This window comes from Pristiophorus japonicus, chromosome 25, assembly GCF_044704955.1.
Source record: "Pristiophorus japonicus isolate sPriJap1 chromosome 25, sPriJap1.hap1, whole genome shotgun sequence".
Lineage (NCBI taxonomy): Eukaryota > Metazoa > Chordata > Chondrichthyes > Pristiophoridae > Pristiophorus > Pristiophorus japonicus.
In genome coordinates this window covers 2,712,382-2,733,515 of record NC_092001.1, presented here as the reverse complement: position 1 = coordinate 2,733,515, position 21,134 = coordinate 2,712,382, and the positions used below count along the sequence as shown (strand labels likewise).

Here is a 21,134-nt window from a genome sequence, read left to right as displayed (position 1 = left end):
CTGATGGGCTGTGAAAGGGAGACCGGCCGAAGTCCCACATAGCCGCACTGACCCCGAGGCAAGGTGAAATTCTAACAGGTTCAGTCCATAGCAGTGCTATGCTGAAGAGAGATAAGTGTCGCGAATCAAGGAGAGCCTTAACAATACTGATGTTGAATGTCGGTTAGATCAATCACTCCATGAATTCACTGCTGGGAAATTCAGAGCTTGTAAATTGCCTGTGAACGCTAAACATAGACACACAGTGAGCCAATGTTCAATATAGGAGGGGCCCAGGCCAAATGAATGCTCGGGATAAGTTATCAGTGGCCATGGCCCAGGCATTCACTGATTCCAGTCTTGCAGACGTTGCTAAGTTTAAAATGCTGAATATTTCCACACTGGCAATGCATTGACAGATGGTAAGCTAGAGTGATGTGCCGCAAAAATGTTCACGGAAGGCTAAAGTAAGCCATGATTGGCAACATTTACGGTGTCAATCAGCACTTGTTGAGCGAGATCTCCTCATTTGCTGCTGACTTTGAAACGGAAGGCACTGAAGTGTGTGCTCTATCACGACAACGAATGATGCGCTGCTGATGGTTGGGGCAGCAAGAGAGCAGTGAGCTGTAAATTTTTTTCAGGAACAGCCTAGCAATTTAAACGGCCGGAAATACAATGTGCCCTGACCGGGAATCGAACCCAGGCCGCAGCGGTGAAAGCGCCGAAACCTAACCACTGGACCACCAGGGAAGCTGCTACACATTTGCTTGCCAACAAGCAGACCAACACAGTCTTTCCTGCTTGCTCCTTCCAAAGTATCACCACATTCGCGCCAGGTAAAACTGTTTGTTGCAAATGACATTTTTTGTGGAGAACACCAAAGATATGTCCGCGCATCCACAGCATCACGTGCGGGTAGGCATCCACTGAAATCTATTTCATTCTGTCCTTTTCTCGGTATTTTTCACTCTCGGTGCCGGGTGAACATTTCATTTAGTGTTTTTGTCCTGAACTGCTGTCTTTTGCCCATCTCCAGGCGACAGAACCGTTCTGTCTGTGTGTTCCTACTTTTGAGCATTGAAGGGAACAGGCCTCCGGTTCATCCTTTATCAGCAAACCAAGAAGCAGAAATAAACAGAAAGATGTGCCTCTCCACCCCGTCGGCAAAGAAGCAATGACTGTTATTCCAAATAATTCCCAACCCTTGGGATTCTGTGTGGATTTGTTTCATTATAAAGATTTGATTTTCAACGTGACTAAAAACCGAATAAAAATTATGAAGAACATTGGAATGACCCGTACGGGGATCGAACCCGCGACCTTGGCGTTATTAGCACCACGCTCTAACCAACTGAGCTAACCGGCCACAAATTGTGCTAACGTTGCGTGAAAGCTCAGTCTGCGGGGATTGTGTTTCAAACTCACACTGGATGACAGATTTACTGCATAAACATTGAACACATCACATCGCTTAAACATTGTTCACTGTTCATCTACAACACTGCGCAGAGTGTAAATAGAACGTAACAGAAAAAGAGCGCTAAATCTAAAAACAATTCATGTTGAAAATTATTATCACGCAACCGCTGAACAGCCCACTGTCCCGATATAAAATCAGCCACTATCCTTAGAATGAAGGGAACGCGAAATAACCAAAAATTGCTGAAACACGGGATTGAGCCATGAACCATCTGGATCTTCAGTCAAACGCCTTCCCAACTGAACTATTTCGGTCTGACAGTGAACGAAGCAAAGTTTTCTCACACCTTTCTGAAAGAAAACCTGACCCCGGAAGGAATTGCCCCACCCACTCTGTCCTCGTTTCGGGGCAATGGGTCCCAAACACATCTCAGAGCTCAGGTTGTGTCAATGTAAAGTATAATGATACCGAAAATCTTAATGCTCATGTTCCGTTATCACTGCCCACGATCCAGGCAGTGGTCTTGTACACGTTGCTAAGTTCAAAATGTGTATTATTTCGCACTGGCAATGAATTAACGGATATCTGTGCTGTGATCAACTAGGTTACTTAGGGTGATGTCGTGCAAGAACGTAATGGAAGCCTAATTATAATGGTGATTGTTTTCACACTGCAGTTAAATGTTGGCAAACGTACAGTGTCAATCAGCAATTCTAGTTCCACATGTTGATTAATGTTCTGCTGAAGTGCTCATAAAGAAACAAAGCTTGCACAACAGGCTCGATCTCACCGTCTTGAAGACACAGTGAAATATACTGTAGAGTTTATCACTGTTTGAGAACATAAAATGTCAGTAAAATACCCCGTTCTTTTCTCGACACTGATGGGCTGTGAAAGGGAGACCGGCCGAAGTCCCACATAGCCGCACTGACCCCGAGGCAAGGTGAAATTCTAACAGGTTCAGTCCATAGCAGTGCTATGCTGAAGAGAGATAAGTGTCGCGAATCAAGGAGAGCCTTAACAATACTGATGTTGAATGTCGGTTAGATCAATCACTCCATGAATTCACTGCTGGGAAATTCAGAGCTTGTAAATTGCCTGTGAACGCTAAACATAGACACACAGTGAGCCAATGTTCAATATAGGAGGGGCCCAGGCCAAATGAATGCTCGGGATAAGTTATCAGTGGCCATGGCCCAGGCATTCACTGATTCCAGTCTTGCAGACGTTGCTAAGTTTAAAATGCTGAATATTTCCACACTGGCAATGCATTGACAGATGGTAAGCTAGAGTGATGTGCCGCAAAAATGTTCACGGAAGGCTAAAGTAAGCCATGATTGGCAACATTTACGGTGTCAATCAGCACTTGTTGAGCGAGATCTCCTCATTTGCTGCTGACTTTGAAACGGAAGGCACTGAAGTGTGTGCTCTATCACGACAACGAATGATGCGCTGCTGATGGTTGGGGCAGCAAGAGAGCAGTGAGCTGTAAATTTTTTTCAGGAACAGCCTAGCAATTTAAACGGCCGGAAATACAATGTGCCCTGACCGGGAATCGAACCCAGGCCGCAGCGGTGAAATCGCCGTAATCTAACCACTGGACCACCAGGGAAGCTGCTACACATTTGCTTGCCAACAAGCAGACCAACACAGTCTTTCCTGCTTGCTCCTTCCAAAGTATCACCACATTCGCGCCAGGGAAAACTGTTTGTTGCAAATGACATTTTTTGTGGAGAACACCAAAGATATGTCCGCGCATCCACAGCATCACGTGCGGGTAGGCATCCACTGAAATCTATTTCATTCTGTCCTATTCTCGGGATTTTTCACTCTCGGTGCCGGGTGAACATTTCATTTAGTGTTTCTGTCCTGAACTGCTGTCTTTTGCCCATCTCCAGGCGACAGAACCGTTCTGTCTGTGTGTTCCTACTTTTGAGCATTGAAGGGAACAGGCCTCCGGTTCATCCTTTATCAGCAAGCCAAGAAGCAGAAATAAACAGAAAGATGTGCCTCTCCACCCCGTCGGCAAAGAAGCAATGACTGTTATTCCAAATAATTCCCAACCCTTGGGATTCTGTGTGGATTTGTTTCATTATAAAGATTTGATTTTCAACGTGACTAAAAACCGAATAAAAATTATGAAGAACATTGGAATGACCCGTACGGGGATCGAACCCGCGACCTTGGCGTTATTAGCACCACGCTCTAACCAACTGAGCTAACCGGCCACAAATTGTGCTAACGTTGCGTGAAAGCTCAGTCTGCGGGGATTGTGTTTCAAACTCACACTGGATGACAGATTTACTGCATAAACATTGAACACATCACATCGCTTAAACATTGTTCACTGTTCATCTACAACACTGCGCAGAGTGTAAATAGAACGTAACAGAAAAAGAGCGCTAAATCTAAAAACAATTCATGTTGAAAATTATTATCACGCAACCGCTGAACAGCCCACTGTCCCGATATAAAATCAGCCACTATCCTTAGAATGAAGGGAACGCGAAATAACCAAAAATTGCTGAAACACGGGATTGAGCCATGAACCATCTGGATCTTCAGTCAAACGCCTTCCCAACTGAACTATTTCGGTCTGACAGTGAACGAAGCAAAGTTTTCTCACACCTTTCTGAAAGAAAACCTGACCCCGGAAGGAATTGCCCCACCCACTCTGTCCTCGTTTCGGGGCAATGGGTCCCAAACACATCTCAGAGCTCAGGTTGTGTCAATGTAAAGTATAATGATACCGAAAATCTTAATGCTCATGTTCCGTTATCACTGCCCACGATCCAGGCAGTGGTCTTGTACACGTTGCTAAGTTCAAAATGTGTATTATTTCGCACTGGCAATGAATTAACGGATATCTGTGCTGTGATCAACTAGGTTACTTAGGGTGATGTCGTGCAAGAACGTAATGGAAGCCTAATTATAATGGTGATTGTTTTCACACTGCAGTTAAATGTTGGCAAACGTACAGTGTCAATCAGCAATTCTAGTTCCACATGTTGATTTAATGTTCTGCTGAAGTGCTCATAAAGAAACAAAGCTTGCACAACAGGCTCGATCTCACCGTCTTGAAGACACAGTGAAATATACTGTAGAGTTTATAACTGTTTGAGAACATAAAATGTCAGTAAAATACCCCGTTCTTTTCTCGACACTGATGGGCTGTGAAAGGGAGACCGGCCGAAGTCCCACATAGCCGCACTGACCCCGAGGCAAGGTGAAATTCTAACAGGTTCAGTCCATAGCAGTGCTATGCTGAAGAGAGATAAGTGTCGCGAATCAAGGAGAGCCTTAACAATACTGATGTTGAATGTCGGTTAGATCAATCACTCCATGAATTCACTGCTGGGAAATTCAGAGCTTGTAAATTGCCTGTGAACGCTAAACATAGACACACAGTGAGCCAATGTTCAATATAGGAGGGGCCCAGGCCAAATGAATGCTCGGGATAAGTTATCAGTGGCCATGGCCCAGGCATTCACTGATTCCAGTCTTGCAGACGTTGCTAAGTTTAAAATGCTGAATATTTCCACACTGGCAATGCATTGACAGATGGTAAGCTAGAGTGATGTGCCGCAAAAATGTTCACGGAAGGCTAAAGTAAGCCATGATTGGCAACATTTACGGTGTCAATCAGCACTTGTTGAGCGAGATCTCCTCATTTGCTGCTGACTTTGAAACGGAAGGCACTGAAGTGTGTGCTCTATCACGACAACGAATGATGCGCTGCTGATGGTTGGGGCAGCAAGAGAGCAGTGAGCTGTAAATTTTTTTCAGGAACAGCCTAGCAATTTAAACGGCCGGAAATACAATGTGCCCTGACCGGGAATCGAACCCAGGCCGCAGCGGTGAAAGCGCCGTAATCTAACCACTGGACCACCAGGGAAGCTGCTACACATTTGCTTGCCAACAAGCAGACCAACACAGTCTTTCCTGCTTGCTCCTTCCAAAGTATCACCACATTCGCGCCAGGGAAAACTGTTTGTTGCAAATGACATTTTTTGTGGAGAACACCAAAGATATGTCCGCGCATCCACAGCATCACGTGCGGGTAGGCATCCACTGAAATCTATTTCATTCTGTCCTATTCTCGGGATTTTTCACTCTCGGTGCCGGGTGAACATTTCATTTAGTGTTTCTGTCCTGAACTGCTGTCTTTTGCCCATCTCCAGGCGACAGAACCGTTCTGTCTGTGTGTTCCTACTTTTGAGCATTGAAGGGAACAGGCCTCCGGTTCATCCTTTATCAGCAAGCCAAGAAGCAGAAATAAACAGAAAGATGTGCCTCTCCACCCCGTCGGCAAAGAAGCAATGACTGTTATTCCAAATAATTCCCAACCCTTGGGATTCTGTGTGGATTTGTTTCATTATAAAGATTTGATTTTCAACGTGACTAAAAACCGAATAAAAATTATGAAGAACATTGGAATGACCCGTACGGGGATCGAACCCGCGACCTTGGCGTTATTAGCACCACGCTCTAACCAACTGAGCTAACCGGCCACAAATTGTGCTAACGTTGCGTGAAAGCTCAGTCTGCGGGGATTGTGTTTCAAACTCACACTGGATGACAGATTTACTGCATAAACATTGAACACATCACATCGCTTAAACATTGTTCACTGTTCATCTACAACACTGCGCAGAGTGTAAATAGAACGTAACAGAAAAAGAGCGCTAAATCTAAAAACAATTCATGTTGAAAATTATTATCACGCAACCGCTGAACAGCCCACTGTCCCGATATAAAATCAGCCACTATCCTTAGAATGAAGGGAACGCGAAATAACCAAAAATTGCTGAAACACGGGATTGAGCCATGAACCATCTGGATCTTCAGTCAAACGCCTTCCCAACTGAACTATTTCGGTCTGACAGTGAACGAAGCAAAGTTTTCTCACACCTTTCTGAAAGAAAACCTGACCCCGGAAGGAATTGCCCCACCCACTCTGTCCTCGTTTCGGGGCAATGGGTCCCAAACACATCTCAGAGCTCAGGTTGTGTCAATGTAAAGTATAATGATACCGAAAATCTTAATGCTCATGTTCCGTTATCACTGCCCACGATCCAGGCAGTGGTCTTGTACACGTTGCTAAGTTCAAAATGTGTATTATTTCGCACTGGCAATGAATTAACGGATATCTGTGCTGTGATCAACTAGGTTACTTAGGGTGATGTCGTGCAAGAACGTAATGGAAGCCTAATTATAATGGTGATTGTTTTCACACTGCAGTTAAATGTTGGCAAACGTACAGTGTCAATCAGCAATTCTAGTTCCACATGTTGATTAATGTTCTGCTGAAGTGCTCATAAAGAAACAAAGCTTGCACAACAGGCTCGATCTCACCGTCTTGAAGACACAGTGAAATATACTGTAGAGTTTATAACTGTTTGAGAACATAAAATGTCAGTAAAATACCCCGTTCTTTTCTCGACACTGATGGGCTGTGAAAGGGAGACCGGCCGAAGTCCCACATAGCCGCACTGACCCCGAGGCAAGGTGAAATTCTAACAGGTTCAGTCCATAGCAGTGCTATGCTGAAGAGAGATAAGTGTCGCGAATCAAGGAGAGCCTTAACAATACTGATGTTGAATGTCGGTTAGATCAATCACTCCATGAATTCACTGCTGGGAAATTCAGAGCTTGTAAATTGCCTGTGAACGCTAAACATAGACACACAGTGAGCCAATGTTCAATATAGGAGGGGCCCAGGCCAAATGAATGCTCGGGATAAGTTATCAGTGGCCATGGCCCAGGCATTCACTGATTCCAGTCTTGCAGACGTTGCTAAGTTTAAAATGCTGAATATTTCCACACTGGCAATGCATTGACAGATGGTAAGCTAGAGTGATGTGCCGCAAAAATGTTCACGGAAGGCTAAAGTAAGCCATGATTGGCAACATTTACAGTGTCAATCAGCACTTGTTGAGCGAGATCTCCTCATTTGCTGCTGACTTTGAAACGGAAGGCACTGAAGTGTGTGCTCTATCACGACAACGAATGATGCGCTGCTGATGGTTGGGGCAGCAAGAGAGCAGTGAGCTGTAAATTTTTTTCAGTAACAGCCTAGCAATTTAAACGGCCGGAAATACAATGTGCCCTGACCGGGAATCGAACCCAGGCCGCAGCGGTGAAAGCGCCGAAACCTAACCACTGGACCACCAGGGAAGCTGCTACACATTTGCTTGCCAACAAGCAGACCAACACAGTCTTTCCTGCTTGCTCCTTCCAAAGTATCACCACATTCGCGCCAGGTAAAACTGTTTGTTGCAAATGACATTTTTTGTGGAGAACACCAAAGTTATGTCCGCGCATCCACAGCATCACGTGCGGGTAGGCATCCACTGAAATCTATTTCATTCTGTCCTTTTCTCGGTATTTTTCACTCTCGGTGCCGGGTGAACATTTCATTTAGTGTTTTTGTCCTGAACTGCTGTCTTTTGCCCATCTCCAGGCGACAGAACCGTTCTGTCTGTGTGTTCCTACTTTTGAGCATTGAAGGGAACAGGCCTCCGGTTCATCCTTTATCAGCAAACCAAGAAGCAGAAATAAACAGAAAGATGTGCCTCTCCACCCCGTCGGCAAAGAAGCAATGACTGTTATTCCAAATAATTCCCAACCCTTGGGATTCTGTGTGGATTTGTTTCATTATAAAGATTTGATTTTCAACGTGACTAAAAACCGAATAAAAATTATGAAGAACACTGGAATGGCCCGTACGGGGATCGAACCCACGACCTTGGCGTTATTAGCACCACGCTCTAACCAACTGAGCTAACCGGCCACAAATTGTGCTAACGTTGCATGAAAGCTCAGTCTGCGGGGATTGTGTTTCAAACTCACACTGGATGACAGATTTACTGCATAAACATTGAACACATCACATCGCTTAAACATTGTTCACTGTTCATCTACAACACTGCGCAGAGTGTAAATAGAACGTAACAGAAAAAGAGCGCTAAATCTAAAAACAATTCATGTTGAAAATTATTATCACGCAACCGCTGAACAGCCCACTGTCCCGATATAAAATCAGCCACTATCCTTAGAATGAAGGGAACGCGAAATAACCAAAAATTGCTGAAACACGGGATTGAGCCATGAACCATCTGGATCTTCAGTCAAACGCCATCCCAACTGAACTATTTCGGTCTGACAGTGAACGAAGCAAAGTTTTCTCACACCTTTCTGAAAGAAAACCTGACCCCGGAAGGAATTGCCCCACCCACTCTGTCCTCGTTTCGGGGCAATGGGTCCCAAACACATCTCAGAGCTCAGGTTGTGTCAATGTAAAGTATAATGATACCGAAAATGTTAATGCTCATGTTCCGTTATCACTGCCCACGATCCAGGCAGTGGTCTTGTACACGTTGCTAAGTTCAAAATGTGCATTATTTCGCACTGGCAATGAATTAACGGATATCTGTGCTGTGATCAACTAGGTTACTTAGGGTGATGTCGTGCAAGAACGTAATGGAAGCCTAATTATAATGGTGATTGTTTTCACACTGCAGTTAAATGTTGGCAAACGTACAGTGTCAATCAGCAATTCTAGTTCCACATGTTGATTTAATGTTCTGCTGAAGTGCTCATAAAGAAACAAAGCTTGCACAACAGGCTCGATCTCACCGTCTTGAAGACACAGTGAAATATACTGTAGAGTTTATAACTGTTTGAGAACATAAAATGTCAGTAAAATACCCCGTTCTTTTCTCGACACTGATGGGCTGTGAAAGGGAGACCGGCCGAAGTCCCACATAGCCGCACTGACCCCGAGGCAAGGTGAAATTCTAACAGGTTCAGTCCATAGCAGTGCTATGCTGAAGAGAGATAAGTGTCGCGAATCAAGGAGAGCCTTAACAATACTGATGTTGAATGTCGGTTAGATCAATCACTCCATGAATTCACTGCTGGGAAATTCAGAGCTTGTAAATTGCCTGTGAACGCTAAACATAGACACACAGTGAGCCAATGTTCAATATAGGAGGGGCCCAGGCCAAATGAATGCTCGGGATAAGTTATCAGTGGCCATGGCCCAGGCATTCACTGATTCCAGTCTTGCAGACGTTGCTAAGTTTAAAATGCTGAATATTTCCACACTGGCAATGCATTGACAGATGGTAAGCTAGAGTGATGTGCCGCAAAAATGTTCACGGAAGGCTAAAGTAAGCCATGATTGGCAACATTTACGGTGTCAATCAGCACTTGTTGAGCGAGATCTCCTCATTTGCTGCTGACTTTGAAACGGAAGGCACTGAAGTGTGTGCTCTATCACGACAACGAATGATGCGCTGCTGATGGTTGGGGCAGCAAGAGAGCAGTGAGCTGTAAATTTTTTTCAGGAACAGCCTAGCAATTTAAACGGCCGGAAATACAATGTTCCCTGACCGGGAATCGAACCCAGGCCACAGCAGTGAAAGCGCCGAAACCTAACCACTGGACCACCAGGGAAGCTGCTACACATCTGCTTGCCAACAAGCAGACCAACACAGTCTTTCCTGCTTGCTCCTTCCAAAGTATCACCACATTCGCGCCAGGTAAAACTGTTCGTTGCAAATGACATTTTTTGTGGAGAACACCAAAGATATGTCCGCGCATCCACAGCATCACGTGCGGGTAGGCATCCACTGAAATCTATTTCATTCTGTCCTTTTCTCGGGATTTTTCACTCTCGGTGCCGGGTGAACATTTCATTTAGTGTTTTTGTCCTGAACTGCTGTCTTTTGCCCATCTCCAGGCGACAGAACCGTTCTGTCTGTCTGTTCCTACTTTTGAGCATTGAAGGGAACAGGCCTCCGGTTCATCCTTTATCAGCAAACCAAGAAGCAGAAATAAACAGAAAGATGTGCCTCTCCACCCCGTCGGCAAAGAAGCAATGACTGTTATTCCAAATAATTCCCAACCCTTGGGATTCTGTGTGGATTTGTTTCATTATAAAGATTTGATTTTCAACGTGACTAAAAACCGAATAAAAATTATGAAGAACACTGGAATGGCCCGTACGGGGATCGAACCCACGACCTTGGCGTTATTAGCACCACGCTCTAACCAACTGAGCTAACCGGCCACAAATTGTGCTAACGTTGCATGAAAGCTCAGTCTGCGGGGATTGTGTTTCAAACTCACACTGGATGACAGATTTACTGCATAAACATTGAACACATCACATCGCTTAAACATTGTTCACTGTTCATCTACAACACTGCGCAGAGTGTAAATAGAACGTAACAGAAAAAGAGCGCTAAATCTAAAAACAATTCATGTTGAAAATTATTATCACGCAACCGCTGAACAGCCCACTGTCCCGATATAAAATCAGCCACTATCCTTAGAATGAAGGGAACGCGAAATAACCAAGTATTGCTGAAACACGGGATTGAGCCATGAACCATCTGGATCTTCAGTCAAACGCCATCCCAACTGAACTATTTCGGTCTGACAGTGAACGAAGCAAAGTTTTCTCACACCTTTCTGAAAGAAAACCTGACCCCGGAAGGAATTGCCCCACCCACTCTGTCCTCGTTTCGGGGCAATGGGTCCCAAACACATCTCAGAGCTCAGGTTGTGTCAATGTAAAGTATAATGATACCGAAAATCTTAATGCTCATGTTCCGTTATCACTGCCCACGATCCAGGCAGTGGTCTTGTACACGTTGCTAAGTTCAAAATGTGTATTATTTCGCACTGGCAATGAATTAACGGATATCTGTGCTGTGATCAACTAGGTTACTTAGGGTGATGTCGTGCAAGAACGTAATGGAAGCCTAATTATAATGGTGATTGTTTTCACACTGCAGTTAAATGTTGGCAAACGTACAGTGTCAATCAGCAATTCTAGTTCCACATGTTGATTTAATGTTCTGCTGAAGTGCTCATAAAGAAACAAAGCTTGCACAACAGGCTCGATCTCACCGTCTTGAAGACACAGTGAAATATACTGTAGAGTTTATAACTGTTTGAGAACATAAAATGTCAGTAAAATACCCCGTTCTTTTCTCGACACTGATGGGCTGTGAAAGGGAGACCGGCCGAAGTCCCACATAGCCGCACTGACCCCGAGGCAAGGTGAAATTCTAACAGGTTCAGTCCATAGCAGTGCTATGCTGAAGAGAGATAAGTGTCGCGAATCAAGGAGAGCCTTAACAATACTGATGTTGAATGTCGGTTAGATCAATCACTCCATGAATTCACTGCTGGGAAATTCAGAGCTTGTAAATTGCCTGTGAACGCTAAACATAGACACACAGTGAGCCAATGTTCAATATAGGAGGGGCCCAGGCCAAATGAATGCTCGGGATAAGTTATCAGTGGCCATGGCCCAGGCATTCACTGATTCCAGTCTTGCAGACGTTGCTAAGTTTAAAATGCTGAATATTTCCACACTGGCAATGCATTGACAGATGGTAAGCTAGAGTGATGTGCCGCAAAAATGTTCACGGAAGGCTAAAGTAAGCCATGATTGGCAACATTTACGGTGTCAATCAGCACTTGTTGAGCGAGATCTCCTCATTTGCTGCTGACTTTGAAACGGAAGGCACTGAAGTGTGTGCTCTATCACGACAACGAATGATGCGCTGCTGATGGTTGGGGCAGCAAGAGAGCAGTGAGCTGTAAATTTTTTTCAGGAACAGCCTAGCAATTTAAACGGCCGGAAATACAATGTTCCCTGACCGGGAATCGAACCCAGGCCACAGCAGTGAAAGCGCCGAAACCTAACCACTGGACCACCAGGGAAGCTGCTACACATCTGCTTGCCAACAAGCAGACCAACACAGTCTTTCCTGCTTGCTCCTTCCAAAGTATCACCACATTCGCGCCAGGTAAAACTGTTCGTTGCAAATGACATTTTTTGTGGAGAACACCAAAGATATGTCCGCGCATCCACAGCATCACGTGCGGGTAGGCATCCACTGAAATCTATTTCATTCTGTCCTTTTCTCGGGATTTTTCACTCTCGGTGCCGGGTGAACATTTCATTTAGTGTTTTTGTCCTGAACTGCTGTCTTTTGCCCATCTCCAGGCGACAGAACCGTTCTGTCTGTCTGTTCCTACTTTTGAGCATTGAAGGGAACAGGCCTCCGGTTCATCCTTTATCAGCAAACCAAGAAGCAGAAATAAACAGAAAGATGTGCCTCTCCACCCCGTCGGCAAAGAAGCAATGACTGTTATTCCAAATAATTCCCAACCCTTGGGATTCTGTGTGGATTTGTTTCATTATAAAGATTTGATTTTCAACGTGACTAAAAACCGAATAAAAATTATGAAGAACACTGGAATGGCCCGTACGGGGATCGAACACACGACCTTGGCGTTATTAGCACCACGCTCTAACCAACTGAGCTAACCGGCCACAAATTGTGCTAACGTTGCATGAAAGCTCAGTCTGCGGGGATTGTGTTTCAAACTCACACTGGATGACAGATTTACTGCATAAACATTGAACACATCACATCGCTTAAACATTGTTCACTGTTCATCTACAACACTGCGCAGAGTGTAAATAGAACGTAACAGAAAAAGAGCGCTAAATCTAAAAACAATTCATGTTGAAAATTATTATCACGCAACCGCTGAACAGCCCACTGTCCCGATATAAAATCAGCCACTATCCTTAGAATGAAGGGAACGCGAAATAACCAAGTATTGCTGAAACACGGGATTGAGCCATGAACCATCTGGATCTTCAGTCAAACGCCATCCCAACTGAACTATTTCGGTCTGACAGTGAACGAAGCAAAGTTTTCTCACACCTTTCTGAAAGAAAACCTGACCCCGGAAGGAATTGCCCCACCCACTCTGTCCTCGTTTCGGGGCAATGGGTCCCAAACACATCTCAGAGCTCAGGTTGTGTCAATGTAAAGTATAATGATACCGAAAATCTTAATGCTCATGTTCCGTTATCACTGCCCACGATCCAGGCAGTGGTCTTGTACACGTTGCTAAGTTCAAAATGTGTATTATTTCGCACTGGCAATGAATTAACGGATATCTGTGCTGTGATCAACTAGGTTACTTAGGGTGATGTCGTGCAAGAACGTAATGGAAGCCTAATTATAATGGTGATTGTTTTCACACTGCAGTTAAATGTTGGCAAACGTACAGTGTCAATCAGCAATTCTAGTTCCACATGTTGATTTAATGTTCTGCTGAAGTGCTCATAAAGAAACAAAGCTTGCACAACAGGCTCGATCTCACCGTCTTGAAGACACAGTGAAATATACTGTAGAGTTTATAACTGTTTGAGAACATAAAATGTCAGTAAAATACCCCGTTCTTTTCTCGACACTGATGGGCTGTGAAAGGGAGACCGGCCGAAGTCCCACATAGCCGCACTGACCCCGAGGCAAGGTGAAATTCTAACAGGTTCAGTCCATAGCAGTGCTATGCTGAAGAGAGTTAAGTGTCGCGAATCAAGGAGAGCCTTAACAATACTGATGTTGAATGTCGGTTAGATCAATCACTCCATGAATTCACTGCTGGGAAATTCAGAGCTTGTAAATTGCCTGTGAACGCTAAACATAGACACACAGTGAGCCAATGTTCAATATAGGAGGGGCCCAGGCCAAATGAATGCTCGGGATAAGTTATCAGTGGCCATGGCCCAGGCATTCACTGATTCCAGTCTTGCAGACGTTGCTAAGTTTAAAATGCTGAATATTTCCACACTGGCAATGCATTGACAGATGGTAAGCTAGAGTGATGTGCCGCAAAAATGTTCACGGAAGGCTAAAGTAAGCCATGATTGGCAACATTTACGGTGTCAATCAGCACTTGTTGAGCGAGATCTCCTCATTTGCTGCTGACTTTGAAACGGAAGGCACTGAAGTGTGTGCTCTATCACGACAACGAATGATGCGCTGCTGATGGTTGGGGCAGCAAGAGAGCAGTGAGCTGTAAATTTTTTTCAGGAACAGCCTAGCAATTTAAACGGCCGGAAATACAATGTTCCCTGACCGGGAATCGAACCCAGGCCACAGCAGTGAAAGCGCCGAAACCTAACCACTGGACCACCAGGGAAGCTGCTACACATCTGCTTGCCAACAAGCAGACCAACACAGTCTTTCCTGCTTGCTCCTTCCAAAGTATCACCACATTCGCGCCAGGTAAAACTGTTCGTTGCAAATGACATTTTTTGTGGAGAACACCAAAGATATGTCCGCGCATCCACAGCATCACGTGCGGGTAGGCATCCACTGAAATCTATTTCATTCTGTCCTTTTCTCGGGATTTTTCACTCTCGGTGCCGGGTGAACATTTCATTTAGTGTTTTTGTCCTGAACTGCTGTCTTTTGCCCATCTCCAGGCGACAGAACCGTTCTGTCTGTCTGTTCCTACTTTTGAGCATTGAAGGGAACAGGCCTCCGGTTCATCCTTTATCAGCAAACCAAGAAGCAGAAATAAACAGAAAGATGTGCCTCTCCACCCCGTCGGCAAAGAAGCAATGACTGTTATTCCAAATAATTCCCAACCCTTGGGATTCTGTGTGGATTTGTTTCATTATAAAGATTTGATTTTCAACGTGACTAAAAACCGAATAAAAATTATGAAGAACACTGGAATGGCCCGTACGGGGATCGAACCCACGACCTTGGCGTTATTAGCACCACGCTCTAACCAACTGAGCTAACCGGCCACAAATTGTGCTAACGTTGCATGAAAGCTCAGTCTGCGGGGATTGTGTTTCAAACTCACACTGGATGACAGATTTACTGCATAAACATTGAACACATCACATCGCTTAAACATTGTTCACTGTTCATCTACAACACTGCGCAGAGTGTAAATAGAACGTAACAGAAAAAGAGCGCTAAATCTAAAAACAATTCATGTTGAAAATTATTATCACGCAACCGCTGAACAGCCCACTGTCCCGATATAAAATCAGCCACTATCCTTAGAATGAAGGGAACGCGAAATAACCAAGTATTGCTGAAACACGGGATTGAGCCATGAACCATCTGGATCTTCAGTCAAACGCCATCCCAACTGAACTATTTCGGTCTGACAGTGAACGAAGCAAAGTTTTCTCACACCTTTCTGAAAGAAAACCTGACCCCGGAAGGAATTGCCCCACCCACTCTGTCCTCGTTTCGTGGCAATGGGTCCCAAACACATCTCAGAGCTCAGGTTGTGTCAATGTAAAGTATAATGATACCGAAAATCTTAATGCTCATGTTCCGTTATCACTGCCCACGATCCAGGCAGTGGTCTTGTACACGTTGCTAAGTTCAAAATGTGTATTATTTCGCACTGGCAATGAATTAACGGATATCTGTGCTGTGATCAACTAGGTTACTTAGGGTGATGTCGTGCAAGAACGTAATGGAAGCCTAATTATAATGGTGATTGTTTTCACACTGCAGTTAAATGTTGGCAAACGTACAGTGTCAATCAGCAATTCTAGTTCCACATGTTGATTTAATGTTCTGCTGAAGTGCTCATAAAGAAACAAAGCTTGCACAACAGGCTCGATCTCACAGTCTTGAAGACACAGTGAAATATACTGTAGAGTTTATAACTGTTTGAGAACATAAAATGTCAGTAAAATACCCCGTTCTTTTCTCGACACTGATGGGCTGTGAAAGGGAGACCGGCCGAAGTCCCACATAGCCGCACTGACCCCGAGGCAAGGTGAAATTCTAACAGGTTCAGTCCATAGCAGTGCTATGCTGAAGAGAGATAAGTGTCGCGAATCAAGGAGAGCCTTAACAATACTGATGTTGAATGTCGGTTAGATCAATCACTCCATGAATTCACTGCTGGGAAATTCAGAGCTTGTAAATTGCCTGTGAACGCTAAACATAGACACACAGTGAGCCAATGTTCAATATAGGAGGGGCCCAGGCCAAATGAATGCTCGGGATAAGTTATCAGTGGCCATGGCCCAGGCATTCACTGATTCCAGTCTTGCAGACGTTGCTAAGTTTAAAATGCTGAATATTTCCACACTGGCAATGCATTGACAGATGGTAAGCTAGAGTGATGTGCCGCAAAAATGTTCACGGAAGGCTATAGTAAGCCATGATTGGCAACATTTACGGTGTCAATCAGCACTTGTTGAGCGAGATCTCCTCATTTGCTGCTGACTTTGAAACGGAAGGCACTGAAGTGTGTGCTCTATCACGACAACGAATGATGCGCTGCTGATGGTTGGGGCAGCAAGAGTGCAGTGAGCTGTAAATTTTTTTCAGGAACAGCCTAGCAATTTAAACGGCCGGAAATACAATGTTCCCTGACCGGGAATCGAACCCAGGCCACAGCAGTGAAAGCGCCGAAACCTAACCACTGGACCACCAGGGAAGCTGCTACACATCTGCTTGCCAACAAGCAGACCAACACAGTCTTTCCTGCTTGCTCCTTCCAAAGTATCACCACATTCGCGCCAGGTAAAACTGTTCGTTGCAAATGACATTTTTTGTGGAGAACACCAAAGATATGTCCGCGCATCCACAGCATCACGTGCGGGTAGGCATCCACTGAAATCTATTTCATTCTGTCCTTTTCTCGGGATTTTTCACTCTCGGTGCCGGGTGAACATTTCATTTAGTGTTTTTGTCCTGAACTGCTGTCTTTTGCCCATCTCCAGGCGACAGAACCGTTCTGTCTGTCTGTTCCTACTTTTGAGCATTGAAGGGAACAGGCCTCCGGTTCATCATTTATCAGCAAACCAAGAAGCAGAAATAAACAGAAAGATGTGCCTCTCCACCCCGTCGGCAAAGAAGCAATGACTGTTATTCCAAATAATTCCCAACCCTTGGGATTCTGTGTGGATTTGTTTCATTATAAAGATTTGATTTTCAACGTGACTAAAAACCGAATAAAAATTATGAAGAACACTGGAATGGCCCGTACGGGGATCGAACACACGACCTTGGCGTTATTAGCACCACGCTCTAACCAACTGAGCTAACCGGCCACAAATTGTGCTAACGTTGCATGAAAGCTCAGTCTGCGGGGATTGTGTTTCAAACTCACACTGGATGACAGATTTACTGCATAAACATTGAACACATCACATCGCTTAAACATTGTTCACTGTTCATCTACAACACTGCGCAGAGTGTAAATAGAACGTAACAGAAAAAGAGCGCTAAATCTAAAAACAATTCATGTTGAAAATTATTATCACGCAACCGCTGAACAGCCCACTGTCCCGATATAAAATCAGCCACTATCCTTAGAATGAAGGGAACGCGAAATAACCAAGTATTGCTGAAACACGGGATTGAGCCATGAACCATCTGGATCTTCAGTCAAACGCCATCCCAACTGAACTATTTCGGTCTGACAGTGAACGAAGCAAAGTTTTCTCACACCTTTCTGAAAGAAAACCTGACCCCGGAAGGAATTGCCCCACCCACTCTGTCCTCGTTTCGGGGCAATGGGTCCCAAACACATCTCAGAGCTCAGGTTGTGTCAATGTAAAGTATAATGATACCGAAAATCTTAATGCTCATGTTCCGTTATCACTGCCCACGATCCAGGCAGTGGTCTTGTACACGTTGCTAAGTTCAAAATGTGTATTATTTCGCACTGGCAATGAATTAACGGATATCTGTGCTGTGATCAACTAGGTTACTTAGGGTGATGTCGTGCAAGAACGTAATGGAAGCCTAATTATAATGGTGATTGTTTTCACACTGCAGTTAAATGTTGGCAAACGTACAGTGTCAATCAGCAATTCTAGTTCCACATGTTGATTTAATGTTCTGCTGAAGTGCTCATAAAGAAACAAAGCTTGCACAACAGGCTCGATCTCACCGTCTTGAAGACACAGTGAAATATACTGTAGAGTTTATAACTGTTTGAGAACATAAAATGTCAGTAAAATACCCCGTTCTTTTCTCGACACTGATGGGCTGTGAAAGGGAGACCGGCCGAAGTCCCACATAGCCGCACTGACCCCGAGGCAAGGTGAAATTCTAACAGGTTCAGTCCATAGCAGTGCTATGCTGAAGAGAGATAAGTGTCGCGAATCAAGGAGAGCCTTAACAATACTGATGTTGAATGTCGGTTAGATCAATCACTCCATGAATTCACTGCTGGGAAATTCAGAGCTTGTAAATTGCCTGTGAACGCTAAACATAGACACACAGTGAGCCAATGTTCAATATAGGAGGGGCCCAGGCCAAATGAATGCTCGGGATAAGTTATCAGTGGCCATGGCCCAGGCATTCACTGATTCCAGTCTTGCAGACGTTGCTAAGTTTAAAATGCTGAATATTTCCACACTGGCAATGCATTGACAGATGGTAAGCTAGAGTGATGTGCCGCAAAAATGTTCACGGAAGGCTAAAGTAAGCCATGATTGGCAACATTTACGGTGTCAATCAGCACTTGTTGAGCGAGATCTCCTCATTTGCTGCTGACTTTGAAACGGAAGGCACTGAAGTGTGTGCTCTATCACGACAACGAATGATGCGCTGCTGATGGTTGGGGCAGCAAGAGTGCAGTGAGCTGTAAATTTTTTTCAGGAACAGCCTAGCAATTTAAACGGCCGGAAATACAATGTTCCCTGACCGGGAATCGAACCCAGGCCACAGCAGTGAAAGCGCCGAAACCTAACCACTGGACCACCAGGGAAGCTGCTACACATCTGCTTGCCAACAAGCAGACCAACACAGTCTTTCCTGCTTGCTCCTTCCAAAGTATCACCACATTCGCGCCAGGTAAAACTGTTCGTTGCAAATGACATTTTTGTGGAGAACACCAAAGATATGTCCGCGCATCCACAGCATCACGTGCGGGTAGGCATCCACTGAAATCTATTTCATTCTGTCCTTTTCTCGGGATTTTTCACTCTCGGTGCCGGGTGAACATTTCATTTAGTGTTTTTGTCCTGAACTGCTGTCTTTTGCCCATCTCCAGGCGACAGAACCGTTCTGTCTGTCTGTTCCTACTTTTGAGCATTGAAGGGAACAGGCCTCCGGTTCATCATTTATCAGCAAACCAAGAAGCAGAAATAAACAGAAAGATGTGCCTCTCCACCCCGTCGGCAAAGAAGCAATGACTGTTATTCCAAATAATTCCCAACCCTTGGGATTCTGTGTGGATTTGTTTCATTATAAAGATTTGATTTTCAACGTGACTAAAAACCGAATAAAAATTATGAAGAACACTGGAATGGCCCGTACGGGGATCGAACACACGACCTTGGCGTTATTAGCACCACGCTCTAACCAACTGAGCTAACCGGCCACAAATTGTGCTAACGTTGCATGAAAGCTCAGTCTGCGGGGATTGTGTTTCAAACTCACACTGGATGACAGATTTACTGCATAAACATTGAACACATCACATCGCTTAAACATTGTTCACTGTTCATCTACAACACTGCGCAGAGTGTAAATAGAACGTAACAGAAAAAGAGCGCTAAATCTAAAAACAATTCATGTTGAAAATTATTATCACGCAACCGCTGAACAGCCCACTGTCCCGATATAAAATCAGCCACTATCCTTAGAATGAAGGGAACGCGAAATAACCAAGTATTGCTGAAACACGGGATTGAGCCATGAACCATCTGGATCTTCAGTCAAACGCCATCCCAACTGAACTATTTCGGTCTGACAGTGAACGAAGCAAAGTTTTCTCACACCTTTCTGAAAGAAAACCTGACCCCGGAAGGAATTGCCCCACCCACTCTGTCCTCGTTTCGGGGCAATGGGTCCCAAACACATCTCAGAGCTCAGGTTGTGTCAATGTAAAGTATAATGATACCGAAAATCTTAATGCTCATGTTCCGTTATCACTGCCCACGATCCAGGCAGTGGTCTTGTACACGTTGCTAAGTTCAAAATGTGTATTATTTCGCACTGGCAATGAATTAACGGATATCTGTGCTGTGATCAACTAGGTTACTTAGGGTGATGTCGTGCAAGAACGTAATGGAAGCCTAATTATAATGGTGATTGTTTTCACACTGCAGTTAAATGTTGGCAAACGTACAGTGTCAATCAGCAATTCTAGTTCCACATGTTGATTTAATGTTCTGCTGAAGTGCTCATAAAGAAACAAAGCTTGCACAACAGGCTCGATCTCACCGTCTTGAAGACACAGTGAAATATACTGTAGAGTTTATAACTGTTTGAGAACATAAAATGTCAGTAAAATACCCCGTTCTTTTCTCGACACTGATGGGCTGTGAAAGGGAGACCGGCCGAAGTCCCACATAGCCGCACTGACCCCGAGGCAAGGTGAAATTCTAACAGGTTCAGTCCATAGCAGTGCTATGCTGAAGAGAGATAAGTGTCGCGAATCAAGGAGAGCCTTAACAATACTGATGTTGAATGTCGGTTAGATCAATCACTCCATGAATTCACTGCTGGGAAATTCAGAGCTTGTAAATTGCCTGTGAACGCTAAACATAGACACACAGTGAGCCAATGTTCAATATAGGAGGGGCCCAGGCCAAATGAATGCTCGGGATAAGTTATCAGTGGCCATGGCCCAGGCATTCACTGATTCCAGTCTTGCAGACGTTGCTAAGTTTAAAATGCTGAATATTTCCACACTGGCAATGCATTGACAGATGGTAAGCTAGAGTGATGTGCCGCAAAAATGTTCACGGAAGGCTAAAGTAAGCCATGATTGGCAACATTTACGGTGTCAATCAGCACTTGTTGAGCGAGATCTCCTCATTTGCTGCTGACTTTGAAACGGAAGGCACTGAAGTGTGTGCTCTATCACGACAACGAATGATGCGCTGCTGATGGTTGGGGCA

At 44.6% G+C, this 21,134-nt stretch overlaps 14 non-coding genes across 14 annotated transcripts; all 14 read right to left on the bottom strand.

Annotated features, from left to right (window-relative positions):
• Nucleotides 1–1,274: 1,274 nt before the first annotated feature.
• Nucleotides 1,275–1,348, bottom strand: trnai-aau (transfer RNA isoleucine (anticodon AAU)). The gene has a single exon. It is a non-coding gene; the product is annotated as a tRNA-Ile (tRNA).
• A 2,208-nt stretch (nt 1,349–3,556) lies between these two features.
• trnai-aau (transfer RNA isoleucine (anticodon AAU)) lies at nt 3,557–3,630 on the bottom strand. The gene has a single exon. It is a non-coding gene; the product is annotated as a tRNA-Ile (tRNA).
• A 2,209-nt stretch (nt 3,631–5,839) lies between these two features.
• Nucleotides 5,840–5,913, bottom strand: trnai-aau (transfer RNA isoleucine (anticodon AAU)). Its single transcript has one exon. It is a non-coding gene; the product is annotated as a tRNA-Ile (tRNA).
• A 2,208-nt stretch (nt 5,914–8,121) lies between these two features.
• trnai-aau (transfer RNA isoleucine (anticodon AAU)) lies at nt 8,122–8,195 on the bottom strand. Its single transcript has one exon. It is a non-coding gene; the product is annotated as a tRNA-Ile (tRNA).
• A 1,595-nt stretch (nt 8,196–9,790) lies between these two features.
• Nucleotides 9,791–9,862, bottom strand: trnae-uuc (transfer RNA glutamic acid (anticodon UUC)). The gene has a single exon. It is a non-coding gene; the product is annotated as a tRNA-Glu (tRNA).
• Nucleotides 9,863–10,404: 542 nt separating this feature from the next.
• On the bottom strand, nt 10,405–10,478 carry trnai-aau (transfer RNA isoleucine (anticodon AAU)). The gene has a single exon. It is a non-coding gene; the product is annotated as a tRNA-Ile (tRNA).
• Nucleotides 10,479–12,073: 1,595 nt separating this feature from the next.
• On the bottom strand, nt 12,074–12,145 carry trnae-uuc (transfer RNA glutamic acid (anticodon UUC)). The gene has a single exon. It is a non-coding gene; the product is annotated as a tRNA-Glu (tRNA).
• A 542-nt stretch (nt 12,146–12,687) lies between these two features.
• Nucleotides 12,688–12,761, bottom strand: trnai-aau (transfer RNA isoleucine (anticodon AAU)). The gene has a single exon. It is a non-coding gene; the product is annotated as a tRNA-Ile (tRNA).
• A 1,595-nt stretch (nt 12,762–14,356) lies between these two features.
• trnae-uuc (transfer RNA glutamic acid (anticodon UUC)) lies at nt 14,357–14,428 on the bottom strand. The gene has a single exon. It is a non-coding gene; the product is annotated as a tRNA-Glu (tRNA).
• A 542-nt stretch (nt 14,429–14,970) lies between these two features.
• Nucleotides 14,971–15,044, bottom strand: trnai-aau (transfer RNA isoleucine (anticodon AAU)). Its single transcript has one exon. It is a non-coding gene; the product is annotated as a tRNA-Ile (tRNA).
• A 1,595-nt stretch (nt 15,045–16,639) lies between these two features.
• trnae-uuc (transfer RNA glutamic acid (anticodon UUC)) lies at nt 16,640–16,711 on the bottom strand. The gene has a single exon. It is a non-coding gene; the product is annotated as a tRNA-Glu (tRNA).
• Nucleotides 16,712–17,253: 542 nt separating this feature from the next.
• On the bottom strand, nt 17,254–17,327 carry trnai-aau (transfer RNA isoleucine (anticodon AAU)). Its single transcript has one exon. It is a non-coding gene; the product is annotated as a tRNA-Ile (tRNA).
• Nucleotides 17,328–18,922: 1,595 nt separating this feature from the next.
• Nucleotides 18,923–18,994, bottom strand: trnae-uuc (transfer RNA glutamic acid (anticodon UUC)). Its single transcript has one exon. It is a non-coding gene; the product is annotated as a tRNA-Glu (tRNA).
• A 541-nt stretch (nt 18,995–19,535) lies between these two features.
• On the bottom strand, nt 19,536–19,609 carry trnai-aau (transfer RNA isoleucine (anticodon AAU)). The gene has a single exon. It is a non-coding gene; the product is annotated as a tRNA-Ile (tRNA).
• Between the last annotated feature and the right edge of the window lie 1,525 nt (nt 19,610–21,134).